The 12,367-nt window shown below is 41.7% G+C and overlaps 1 protein-coding gene across 6 annotated transcripts in view; it reads right to left on the reverse strand.

Moving 5' to 3' along the window:
* The window catches only part of LOC140529956 (guanylate-binding protein 7-like), a 433,747-nt gene that overhangs the window by 162,661 nt on the left and 258,719 nt on the right, over positions 1-12,367 (reverse strand). The window lies entirely within an intron of this gene.

Raw genomic sequence — 12,367 nt, forward strand, 5'->3', positions numbered from 1 at the left:
TGAGATATTTCACATTATCTTCCATTTTTCCATTCTTCTCTCTCTGACCTGAAAATAGACCCGGGGTGAGGGAGAATTTAAAAATTATGGGACTACCTGGAAGCCATGATCAAAAAAAGAGCCTAAACATCATCATTCACGAAATTATCAAGGAAAACTGCCCTGATATTCTAGAACCAGAGGGCAAAATAAATATTGAAAGAATCCACCAATCACCTCCTGAAAGAGATCTGAAAAGAAAAACTCCAAGAAATATTGTAGCCAAATTCCAGAGTTCCCAGATGAAGGAGAAAATATTGCAAATAAACAATTTGAGAATTGTGGAAATACAGTCAGGATAACACAAGGTCTAACAGCTATTACATTAAGGGATCACAGGGTTTGGAATATGACATTCCAGAAGTCAAAGGAACTAGGATTAAAGCCAAGAATGACCTACCCAGCAAAACTGAATAATAACACTTCTAGGGAAAAAATGGTCATTCAATGAAATAGAGGACTTTCAAGAATTCTTGATGAAAAGAACAAAGCTGAATAGAAAATTTGACTTTCAAACACAAGAATCAAGAGAAGCATGAAAAGGTAAATAGGTAAGAGAAACGATAAGGAACTTATTAAAGTGGAACTGTTTACATTCCTACATGGAAAGATAATATTGGTAACTCTTGAAACTTTCCTCAGTATTTGGGTAGTTGCAGGGATTATGAATATATGCATATATGTGTGTATATATACATATATTATATATGTAATATATATACACACAGAGGGCACAGGGTGAGTTGAATAGGAAGGGATTATATACAAAATAAAAATAAAATTAAGGAGTGAGGGAGGAATGTATTGGGAGGAGAAAGGGAGAAATGGAATGGAGCAAATTATCTCTCATAAAACAGGCAAGAAAAAGTTTTTTCAATGGAGGGAAAAGGGAGGGAATAATATGCACACTCAATTTGGTATGAAAATCTATTTTACACAATGGGAAAGTAGGGAAGAAAGGGACAAGTGGGGTGGGGGGATGATAGGAGGGAAGGTAAATGGGAGGAGGGAGTAATTAGAAGTAAACACTTTAGGCAAAAGACAAGGTCTAAAGAGAAAACAGAATAAATGGGGTGTGGGATAGGATGGAGGGAAATATAGTTAGTCTTTCACAACATGACTATTATGGAAGTCTTTTGCATAACTACACATGTATTGCCTGTATTGAATTGCTTGCCTTCTCAGTAGGGATGAGTGGGGAGGGAAGAAGGGAAAGAAGTTAGAACTCAAAGTTTAAATAAGGAATATTGAGAATTGTTTTTGCATGCAACTGGGAAATAATACAGGTAAGGGGGTATATAAATCAATCTTGACCTACAAGAAAAGAGAGAAAATGGAGATAAGGGAAGGGATGGGGTGTGATAGAAGGGAGGGCAGATTGGGGAAGGGGTAATCAGAATTCATGGTGCTTTGGGATGGGGGGAGGGGATAGATGGGGAGAAAATTTGGAATTCAAATTCCTGTGCAAATGAATGTGGAAAACTAAAAATAAATAAATAAATTTGAAATTTAAAAAAAAAAAAAGGTTTTCTCTCACTTCCTTGCATCTTTTCTCTGGACCTTGAAAGTTTGTCTCAGAATTAAAACCTGGTGAGAAGGGACAAGGAGGCAGTTTAAATAACACGTATTTGCTTGGCATTGATTTATCCAAACAGCTTCCTCTGGCCTTAGCTACTTACTCAAAAGTCTGACAGTGGCCTCTGGCTTTGTGTTCTGGAGACACAGAAATTCATCCCCATTAAGGCAGTGGGCACTGCTGAGGGTGACAAGCCCATTCTACTACTGTCATTCTTTAGAAGACAGAGTAAGACAAGCTTAAAGAAAAAAGAGTGTAGCCATGATATGGGAGACCTCGTTTCGGGCCAGGTCTAGCCCTATTCCTCATAATGGTGAGATCCGGGCTAAAATCCTTTTACCTCTGTGAGCCACAGTTTTCTCACCAGCAAAAGTAGAGATGAAATAATGTGTGTACAGGCAGGGGATGCCACTACATGAATTTTTTGAGGTCTCCTACAGACGTGGAATCAATGATTCTCAGTCTAGTGGAGGAGTAACCACACTGGAACTGGATTTCAAGCATGCAAGGCCTGTTCCTCTATCACCTAAACAATCTTAGTGGCAGGGGCATTTGTTCTTGCTGGGAGAAGACAGAATCTAGAAAGTTTGCAAATGTCCCTGAGTCGACCTCAGCCTAGAATTGTACTGCTCAGGAACAGGGCAGTGTGAATTCCCAGAATACTCTAGTGGGGGCTGCTGCTGACAGTTTGGAGATAGATACATAGGGAAGGCAACATATCTTCTTTAACCCCACTGTTAGCTGAGACTCTCTGAGAATGGCCCTGCTCCTTGCTAGGTGGAGCCTGTGGCATGGGCAGCAGGGATGGCCCTGGTTCTGGGTTCCCTTGGGCTTTGTGGACTCTGTGCTATTCAGGAGAGTACTGGGAGGACTGCCAGGACTCGGCTCCAAGGAAAGGTTGGATTATTCATGGGGAAATTGCTGGTAGAGCAATAGTTGTTGTTGTTGCTGAGTCATTCATTTGTGTCTGACTCTTCATGTTCCCGTAGATTACTTGTCCATAGGGTTTTCTCACCAAAGATACTAGACTGGTTTGCCATTTCCTTCTCCAGTGGACCATCTATTTCCAGCCAGTGCTCACTACAACAACCATAAGACAGTGATTCATGAGGCAAAGAGTAGATTGAGCATTAGGAGCAGTCCAAGCTGAACCTTAAAAGAATGAGTAGGGAAAGCAGAAAGAGGAATGAAATTAGCTGGTGTCTGAATTACCCTTTAAAGTTCACTAAGAGCTTTAGAAAAAATTCTCCTTTAAACCACACAACAACCTAGTGAAGTAGACACTTTGCTATTGTGCCCATTGCACAGATGAGGAACTTGAGGTGCAGAGACATTGGGTCCATGGTGACCCAGCTGGAATGTGTGGTTGACAGGATGTGTGCCCAGTTCGTCCTGACTCCAGGTCCAGCCCTATAGCCAACTTGCCCCATTGCCTCAACAAATCTCATGTTAGGGGATGGCATATCTTGTCACTTTTCCTTGTTCTCTCCTAAACCGGAATATCCAGTTGCTAGTTTTTTCTAATCCAAGAGAAATGGGGAAAGTCTCCTTGCACTGCTCCACATTATCTAATAGGCAATATATCTTAGGAAGTCAGGGCAGATACACGGGGCAGCCTGTCCTCCAGGTTAAGCACAGTGAAGGCTATATTGGTCCAAGTTCTGAGATGGTCTCAGGAGTAAGGCGTTGACACTGGACCAGAAACCCAAGGAAATAATTAACAAACCAGGAAATAAGTATCCCTAGTGACCCTGGAAAGCAGAGAATGTGACTGTCCACACTCTTGACCTCATTTCCTGGTTCCCATAAAAGCTTCTAAAGTTCTTTGTGGCTCAAATAGTTCCATAAAGTTTGGGTTCAACTGGAGCTCTGGCCTTGAGGTCTGGTTTCCCAGCCCAGAACCCTTACCAGCAGTGACTGAGGGTTGCTAGAGTTTCAGGCATTGTCTTAGCAGCCACAGAGTGGCTGGCTCTGGAAACCTGTCATGAGGTAAGAATTTGGGGTCCTGGTTCCTTATCTGAAAAGGGATGACATCCACCAAGGATTATTTGGATTGTTTTTTTGGTAAAGACTTAAGGTTTCATTGGTGTAATAATGTCCCAGGATAAAATTTTTACCAACTATTAATTCTTTTATGGTGCAATTTTTAAAACAGTTCAAATCACTGATCTATTTGGGAACATGTGCAGTACAATATGCAATAATATATCTCCATCTCTTGCCAAATCAGTATCCCTCCCTGGTGGGACTCCATTTCTACCAAAGCTCCCCATGAAAAGAGAAAGCACTCAGGGTAACTGGATGGTCAAGCAGGCCTCCCTTTCAAGGGAACCCCACCAAGGACTAGGAGCATTCACATCACCTCAAGTCATATTGCCTTCTTCTAGCACTAAACATTATCAGTGAGAGAAGGGCCTCAACTTATCACCTCATCAACCTAGGTAACAAGATCATCTTAGCTAGGCTGGCCCTGAGCTAACCTTCCATAAGCTTCCACAACTTACTCTCCCAAAGAGAAACACATAGTCCCCAGAAATTACAGCAGGGTGTCATCAGTCACAGCAGCCTGCTTTCTGCTCCCTGGATTTCTTTCTGGGAATCTGATGAAGTTGCCTGCTGTCAGGAAGCTCTCATAGGGCCCCAGGGGCATTGTTTTCTTTCCAGAAAACTCTACCTGACACCCCTAATGCTTCTTGCTGTATGTCAAGACCTTGCATTGGTGTCTCCACATAGCAACTACACATTCCCACACCAGCATCCTTTGTAAGGGTTCAAATCAACAGCCCTGGGGTACTTCTGGTGGTCACACTCAAGTCTAACAAATGATGGCACAAGGCTCCTCTAGACTCACCCCTGCTTTGCTACTGGCAAAATTAAGGCAAACTGGCCATCCAATGAGAAAATGTGGATCTACAGAAAATGTAGACCTAAAACAACAGCAATATGTAAAATTATACAAATAGGAGTAATAAAATAAATTCCAATGAACCAATACCTACCAAAAATTAATGAGAGAAAATAGTGGGAAGAAAGATAATTTTCCTCCAGGAGAAAACATGACCCTAAATAAAACTTGACCTTAGGAAATGAAAAAGGGACCCTCAGGATCTCAAATATACGCCTTCTTCTTCATCATAGCTAACACTGATATATAATTGCAAAACATTTTATGTAGGTTGTCTCATTTGACCCTCACAACATCCCTGTGAACAATATATTCTTATTATCCCCATTGTACAGATGAAGAAATTGAGGTTGAGGTAGCTTATATGACCTGCCCTGAGTCACACAATAAGTTGCAACCTAATTGTACACAGGGATAATACTAGATGTCAGAAACCTCTGCACACTGCAAGTGCTCAATAAATATCCTTGATCTCCTTTAGAAGACAAGATTTTGTCTAGAAGAGACAATATATTAAGTTACTGTTAAAGATAATTTAAAACAGATGAGGAAAAGGGGGAAACTTTGTTTCCTCACAATTCAATGTTATAAAAAAAAGGTTAGACTGTCTTCAGAAGCCTGTAGATAGAGGATCAATAGAAGCCCGGAAGAGTGTCTGAGTGTCTGAAGCAGGATTTGAACTCAGATCTTTCTGTTTCCAAGCTGAGGACTCTAGACAATCATTAAGTCACACAGCTGCTTTAAAAATTACACAAGTAAGTAATTAAAGGGAGTAAATGATTTAGAACTAAATATATATGTGTATATCTCAGTGGTATAATGACAACAGCTAGCACTTACATAGCCCTTCAAGGTTTACAAAATGTAGGACATGTGTTCTATCATTTGTTCCTCACAAGAAGCCTGAGAGGTAGGTGCAATTATTGAACCTCTTTTACAGAGGAGGAAACCCAGGAGGAGAAAAAGTGACTTGCCCAGAGTCACAAAGCTGGTAACACTGAAGTACAATCAGTTCTTCCACACTCCAAGGCCAGGACTCTCACTCACTGTGCTACCCAGGTGCCTTTAGGATAAATAAGTCCACTAGGTGAGGGGCAGCAATGTAAACAGCACTGGGTTTGGACGCAGAGGACCTGAATCCAAGCCTGGGCTCTGCCATCAGCTCTCTCTGAGACTTTACAAGAGTCACCTAAGTGTGCTGCTTCTGAATCTTCTGAGAGACTTGGACTAGATGACCTGTGAAGTCTCTGAATGATGAATCTATATAAAAAGGGAGGAAATAATGGGAAAAGAATTTGTTATTCGACAAAATCTCCAGTGAAAACTAGATCCTTTGGTGATGATGCATGGAGACAAGTCTGAATCGATTCTACATACTACAACCATTTCAAAATGTTCCCATGATCTAAATATACTTAAAGTGATACCATAAAAGAAATTATAGTAAACTGAGAGTTCTATTTTTCACAACTGTGGACAGGAAAAAATTCTTAATCAACTAGGTCTTGAAGGAAATTACAAGGTTAGATGGCAAACCATGGAGAGGAATAAACATTTTTTCTGATCGCCACACAATCTCTGAAACTGCTCCAGAACAGAAACTATGCATCAAAAATAAAGCAACTTCTACATTCTACATGGTCTAGGACACCTAGAAACCAGAAAAAGGTAAAAACACACAAAACAAAAATCCATGAACTGACCCCTATCCTTACCTCACTCAGCACCCCTCCCCCATGGCCCTCATTGTTGGATCTCATCACAAAATGCAACACCACACCCATTTCCCCTCCCCTCCTTTCAGTGCCATGGAGATCCTGATTCCAAGTTTGCTTAAGCCTTGAGAGCCAGCCAGTGTTGGTCAGGCTACAGAAGCTTCCTTGACCATGACACACAGCCATACAAGCCAACAGACTGTACCATGAAGGCAGGGTTGTGTGCTGCACAAGATCTGAGAAGGACTTCCAGCAGCAATGCCTCCATTTCCTTTCCTCTCACTCTCATCTTAACTCTCTGTGTCCTGGCTTCTGGCCTCATCATTCAGCTAAAACTGTTCTCTCCAAAATGGCCAATGATCTCACATTCAACAAATCCAATGACCTTTTCTCAGGCCTTATCTCTCTGGTACTCTCTGTAGTCTTTGAATGAATGAAGCATTAAGTGCCTACTAAGTGCTAAGCACTGAGGATGCAAGTAGAAAACCAAAGATAGCCCCTTATCTTAAGGATGTAGTGGAAACAAAGTAAATGCAAGATTTTTATCCCAAGTAAGATGCAAAACTCCCAAGGTCACAGGTACAACTAAGGTGATAGAGTGATAGGAAGCAGTGAGGTGAGGTCCCTCCACAGACTCCTCCAAACAGATCTAGAAAATGTACCAGACCAATCCCCCTTGTGGGGAAATTCAGAAAAAATATCTCAGTGAGTCATTTGACCAGCCTAGCACAGAATGAGAGAGGGTTATGGGAACTCCAGACCCCAGAGAAAGACTGTGTCCCAGGGCAAGAAGGGGTCTGAGACAAATACAAGACACCACCAGATCAATACCAGGGAATTCTAATGTGGACAGGTATAAATAGCAGCTCTGTCACCCCTATCCTTTTCTGAGTCATGAATTCATGGGGACTGAGAAAGGGAACTAACTGTTCATGGTAGTGGAGTTCCCACATATAGAACCAATAATGTCATACAAAATAATATTGTGCAAAGAGATTACAGAAGGGCCTTCTTGGTTCTAAAAACAGTTTAAGTGGCATCAGAATTAATTATTCTTTGAATTTTTCATAGAATTCATGTGTAAATAAACTGTTCCTTGATTTTTATTTCTTTGATAATTTTTTTTTCTGATTATAGGTTATATAAACAGTTTCTTCTTTTTTTAAAAATTAATTTATTTTTTTAACTTTTAACATTCATTTTCACAAAATTTTGGGTTCCAAATTGTCTCCCCTTTTGTCCCCTTCCCCCCACCCCAAAACACTGAGCGTTCTAATTGCCCCTGTCTGCCAATCTGCCCTCCCTCCCTCCCTCCCCTCTCCTTCGCTTTGGAGGGCAAGCAATTCAATATAGGCCAAATCTGTGTAGTTTTGCAAATGACTTCCATAATAGTAGTGTTGTGTAAGAACTAATTATATTTCCCTTCATCCTATCCTGTCTCCCCATTACTTCTGTTCTCTCTTTGATCCTGTCCCTCCCCATGAGTGTTGACCTCAAATTGCTCCCTCCTCCCCATGCCCTCCCTTCCATCATCCCCCCCACCCTGCTTATCCCTTTATCCCCCACTTTCCTGTATTGTAAGATAGGTTTTCATACCAAAATGAGTGTGCATTTTATTCCTTCCTTTAGTCAAATGTGATGAGAGTAAACTTCATGTTTTTCTCTCACCTCCCCTCTTCATCCCTCCACTAATAAGTCTTTTGCTTGCCTCTTTTATGAGAGATAATTTGCCCCATTCCATTTCTCCCTTTCTCCTCCCAATATATTTCTCTCTCACTGCTTGATTTCATTTTTTTAAGATATGATCCCATCCTCTTCAATTCACTCTGTGCACTGTCTCTATGTGTGTGTGCATGTGTGTGTGCATGTGTGTCTGTGTGTAATCCCACCCAGTACCCAGATACTGAATAGTTTCAAGAGTTACAAATATTGTCTTTCCATGTAGGAATATAAACAGTTCAACTTTAGTAAAGTCCCTTATGACTTCTCTTTGCTATTTACTTTTTCATGCTTCTCTTCATTCTTGTGTTTGAAAGTCAAATTTTCTTTTCATCTCTGGTCTTTTCATCAAGAATGCTAGAAAGTCCTCTATTTCATTGAAAGACCAATTTTTCCCCTGAAGTATTATACTCAGTTTTGCTGGGTAGGTGATTCTTGGTTTTAGTCCTAGTTTCTTTGACTTCTGGAATGTCCTATTCCACGCCCTTCGATCCCTTAATGTGGAAGCTGCTAGATCTTGTGTTATCCTGATTGTGTCTCCACAATACTTGAATTGTTTCTTTCTAGCTGCTTGCAATATTTTCTCCTTGACCTGGGAACTCTGGTATTTGGCCACAATGTTCCTAGGAGTTTCTCTTTTTGGATCTCTTTCAGGCAGTGATCTGTGGATTCCTTGAATACTTATTTTGCCCTCTGGTTCTAGAATATCAGGGCAGTTTTCCTTGATAATTTCATGAAAGATAATGTCTAGGCTCTTTTTTTGATCATGGCTTTCAGGTAGTCCCATAATTTTTAAATTGCCTCTCCTGGATCTATTCTCCAGGTCAGTTGTTTTTCCAATGAGATATTTCACATTATCTTCCATTTTTTCATTCTTTCGGTTTTGTTTTGTGATTTCTTGGTTTCTCATAAAGTCATTGGACTCTATCTGTTCCATTCTAATTTTGAAAGAACTATTTTCTTCAGTGAGCTTTTGAATCTCCTTTTCCATGTGGCTAATTCTGCTTTTGAAAGCATTCTTCTCCTCATTGACTTTTTGAACCTCTTTTGCCAATTGAGTTAGCCTATTTTTCAAGTAGTTATTTTCTTCAGCATTTTTTTGGGTCTCCTTTAGCAGGGTGTTTACTTGTTTTTCATGCTTTGCTTGCACGTCACTCAATTCTCTTCCCAGTTTTTCCTTCACCTCTCTAACTTGATTTTCAAAATCCTTTTTGAGCTCTTCCACGGCCTGAGCCCATTTGGTGGGCTGGGATACAGAAGCCTTGACTTCTGCGTTTTTTTCTGATGATAAGCATTGTTCTTCCTCATAAGAAAGGAAGGGAGGAAATGCCTGTTCACCAAGAAAGTAACCTTCTTTAGTCTTATTTTTTTTCCCTTTTCTGGGCATTTTCCCAGTCAGTCACTTGATTTCTGAGTGTCCTCTCCACCCCCACCTTGCCTCCAGATCCACCCAGCCAGCACTTGGGGTCTGAGATTCAAATGCTGCTTCCCAGCCTCAGGGCTTTGGGCGGGGGCAGGGCTGCTGTTCAGTGTGAGATTAAGTTCAGTTGCTCAGGTGAGGGCAGGGCTGCGTCACGGTCTCCGTTCCCTCAGGGGGTTTATGCAGAGACCTTCAACAATGGATCCAGGCTCCTGCCTGCTTGGGGAGCCCCGGTCTGCTCCAGCCTCCACTGATGCCTCCCGAGGGGGCCTGGGTTATGGGGGCACACCACTCCCCTCTCGACCCGCCAAAGAGACCCTCTCACTGACCCTTGTCACCTCTGGGTGGAGGGACCTGCGCGGCTGCTGGAAATTCTGTCCCTGAAGCCTGCTCGGATCTGCTCCTTTCAGCGCTGTGCCTCCGAGGCAGGGTTGGGCTCTGCTCCAGGTCCGGGGCACGAGGGACTTTTTTGCGAGAGGTTTTCAGGCTCTCTGGAGCAGAAATCTCGTCTGCTCCGTTCTGTGGCTTCTCCTGCTCCAGAATTCACTGGTGGTCCTTTTTTTTTACAGGTATTTTATGGGCAGTGGGTTCAGAGGTAGCGTATGTGCGTCTTTCTTCTCTGCCATCTTGGCTCCGCCCCCTCTTTTTTTTCATTATGGTATTTTATATTTTTGTAAGTATCCATCTCTTCCCTCTAAGTTTTCAGTTTTGCTAGCTATAACTCAGCATTATTTTTACTTACAATTTTTGTTTTTCTCTTCTAGAATTATTGTGAGTTTTCCTTTACCACTTTTTATACAATTTTTTTTTTCTCCTTTTTCATCAGAATAGCTAACTGTATATATTTCACTGGGTTTTTATAAAACCAGTTTCTAATTTTATTTGGTGTAATAGGTGGCATAGTGGACAGAGTACTGGTTTGGACTCAACAACAACTCGTACTCTACCAGCAATTTCTCAATGTAAAATCCAAGCTTTATGTGGGGCTGAGATCTGGCAATCCTCCCAACATTCTCCTAGCACCCTCCTGACTGTTAGTGAGCACACAGAGTCCAAGGGAACCCAGAGCAAGGGCAGGTCCTGCAACTCATGGCCCAGGATCCAACTAGGAAGGAACAGTGCCATCCTCAGAGAGGTTCATTCAGCACTGGTGCTAAAGAGAATGTGTTGCACTCCCTCTGTACCCGTCTCTAGGCTGAAAATGGCAGCTCCTTTTCTTCCCCCTCTCCCACACACCCAAGTATTCTGAGAACTCACACTGCCCTGTTACTGAGCAGTACAATTCCAGGCTGAGGCAGACTCAGGGGCCTTTGCAAACTTCATAGATTCAATCTTCTCTCAGTAAGAACAAATGCCTCTGCCACTAAGTTTGCTTAGGTGACAGAGGACCAGGCCCTGCATGCTTGAAATCCAGTTCCAGTGTGGTTACTCCTCCACTAGACTGAGAATCATTGATTCCACATCTGTAGGAGACCCCCAAACACCATGTGGTTGTTTCCTGTGCCTTTACACCCATATCATTTCATCTCTACTTTTGCTGATGAGAAAACTGTAGCTCACAGAGGTAAAAGGATTTAGCCTAGATCACGCAACTAGAAGGAATAGGTCTAGGGTCAGAAGCCAGGTCTCCCTATCATGGCTACATTCTTTTCCCTTTAAGCTTGTCTTACTCTGTCTTCTGAGACATGGCACCAGTGGAATGGACCTGCCCCTTCAACAGTTCCCTCTGCCTTAAGGGGGATGAGTTGCAGTGTCTCCAGAACACAAAGCCAGGGGCCAGTGTCAGACCTTTTACGAAGTAGCTAAGACCAGAGAAAGCTGTTTGGATGAATCAATGCCAAACAAATGTGTATGATTCAACCTGCCCCCTTGTCCCTTTTCACCAGGTTTTAATTCTGAGACAAACTTCCAAGGTCCTGGGAAATGAGGCAAGGAAAGGAAGAGAAACTTTGGAAATAACCATTACCTTTTTCAGGAGACTTCAAGCCAATCTGCTCATAATGCGCTCACAAGTCTCCTCTTTCTCTCATCTCTTCCCTTACTTTCTCATCCTTCTCATCTCCTCTCTTCCTTCTACGTCTTTTCAAAATGCTTTTATGGAAACTCTTGCTGTTTCTAACTGCCTGAGTCTAGAACTGGAGACTAAAGCACATGTGTGGGTATAATGTTTGAGAAATGAGGAAGGTGCCTAAATATTCCCCAGATGTGAGGGCTTCAACAGAAGCGTTTTCTATTGAGAACCTCAAAAGCCACCTAAACATCCTTTATACCTTCCAGGATAAATAAAGAGCCCAGGGTCTCACATTGCAAATCCTTCAGGTAGATGACCCAGGTCACTCCACTAGGTCAGTGGAGTGACCCTGACTGCTGGCATTAAAGAAAGGTTAAGACTTCAACACCTTTCATCTGCTCCCATTTACCCTCATCTTTCTGAGGTCACATCTGGCCTCAGGCTCTTCTAGCTGTGAGACTCTGGTGAACTCACTTCACCCTGTTTGCCTCATTTTCTTCATCTGTAAAAGGAGATGGAGAAGGAGATGACAAACCACTATAATATTTTTCCTAAAAAATCCCCAAATTGGGGTTTTGAAGAGTCCAAAATGACTGAACAACAGCAAAATCTTCTTAAATATGCCAACTTATTTACATACATGTTTTATGTATGTATGCATGTGAATATGTGTAAAGGTATATATATGCCCATTCCAATTTATATTTATATATCCCTGTCCAATATCACAGACTCTCAGAAATATGAGGGACATCAAAAGCCATATTGTTGAACCCTCTCATTTTACACATGAGAAAAGTGAGATCTAGGGAAGTAATATGACTTGCCTCAGGTCACTCAAACAGCATAAAAGATAGAGTTTGCTTTTTTTTTAATTTAATGTATACACATATATGCATATTTTTGCATTTAAAAGTATTAGTCTGAGGAATCCCTAGATTTTTACCAGACTGTCAAAGGGAACCATAACATACAAAAGATT

This window comes from Notamacropus eugenii, chromosome 2 (assembly GCF_028372415.1).
Source record: "Notamacropus eugenii isolate mMacEug1 chromosome 2, mMacEug1.pri_v2, whole genome shotgun sequence".
In the NCBI taxonomy this organism is placed as follows: Eukaryota; Metazoa; Chordata; class Mammalia; order Diprotodontia; family Macropodidae; genus Notamacropus; species Notamacropus eugenii.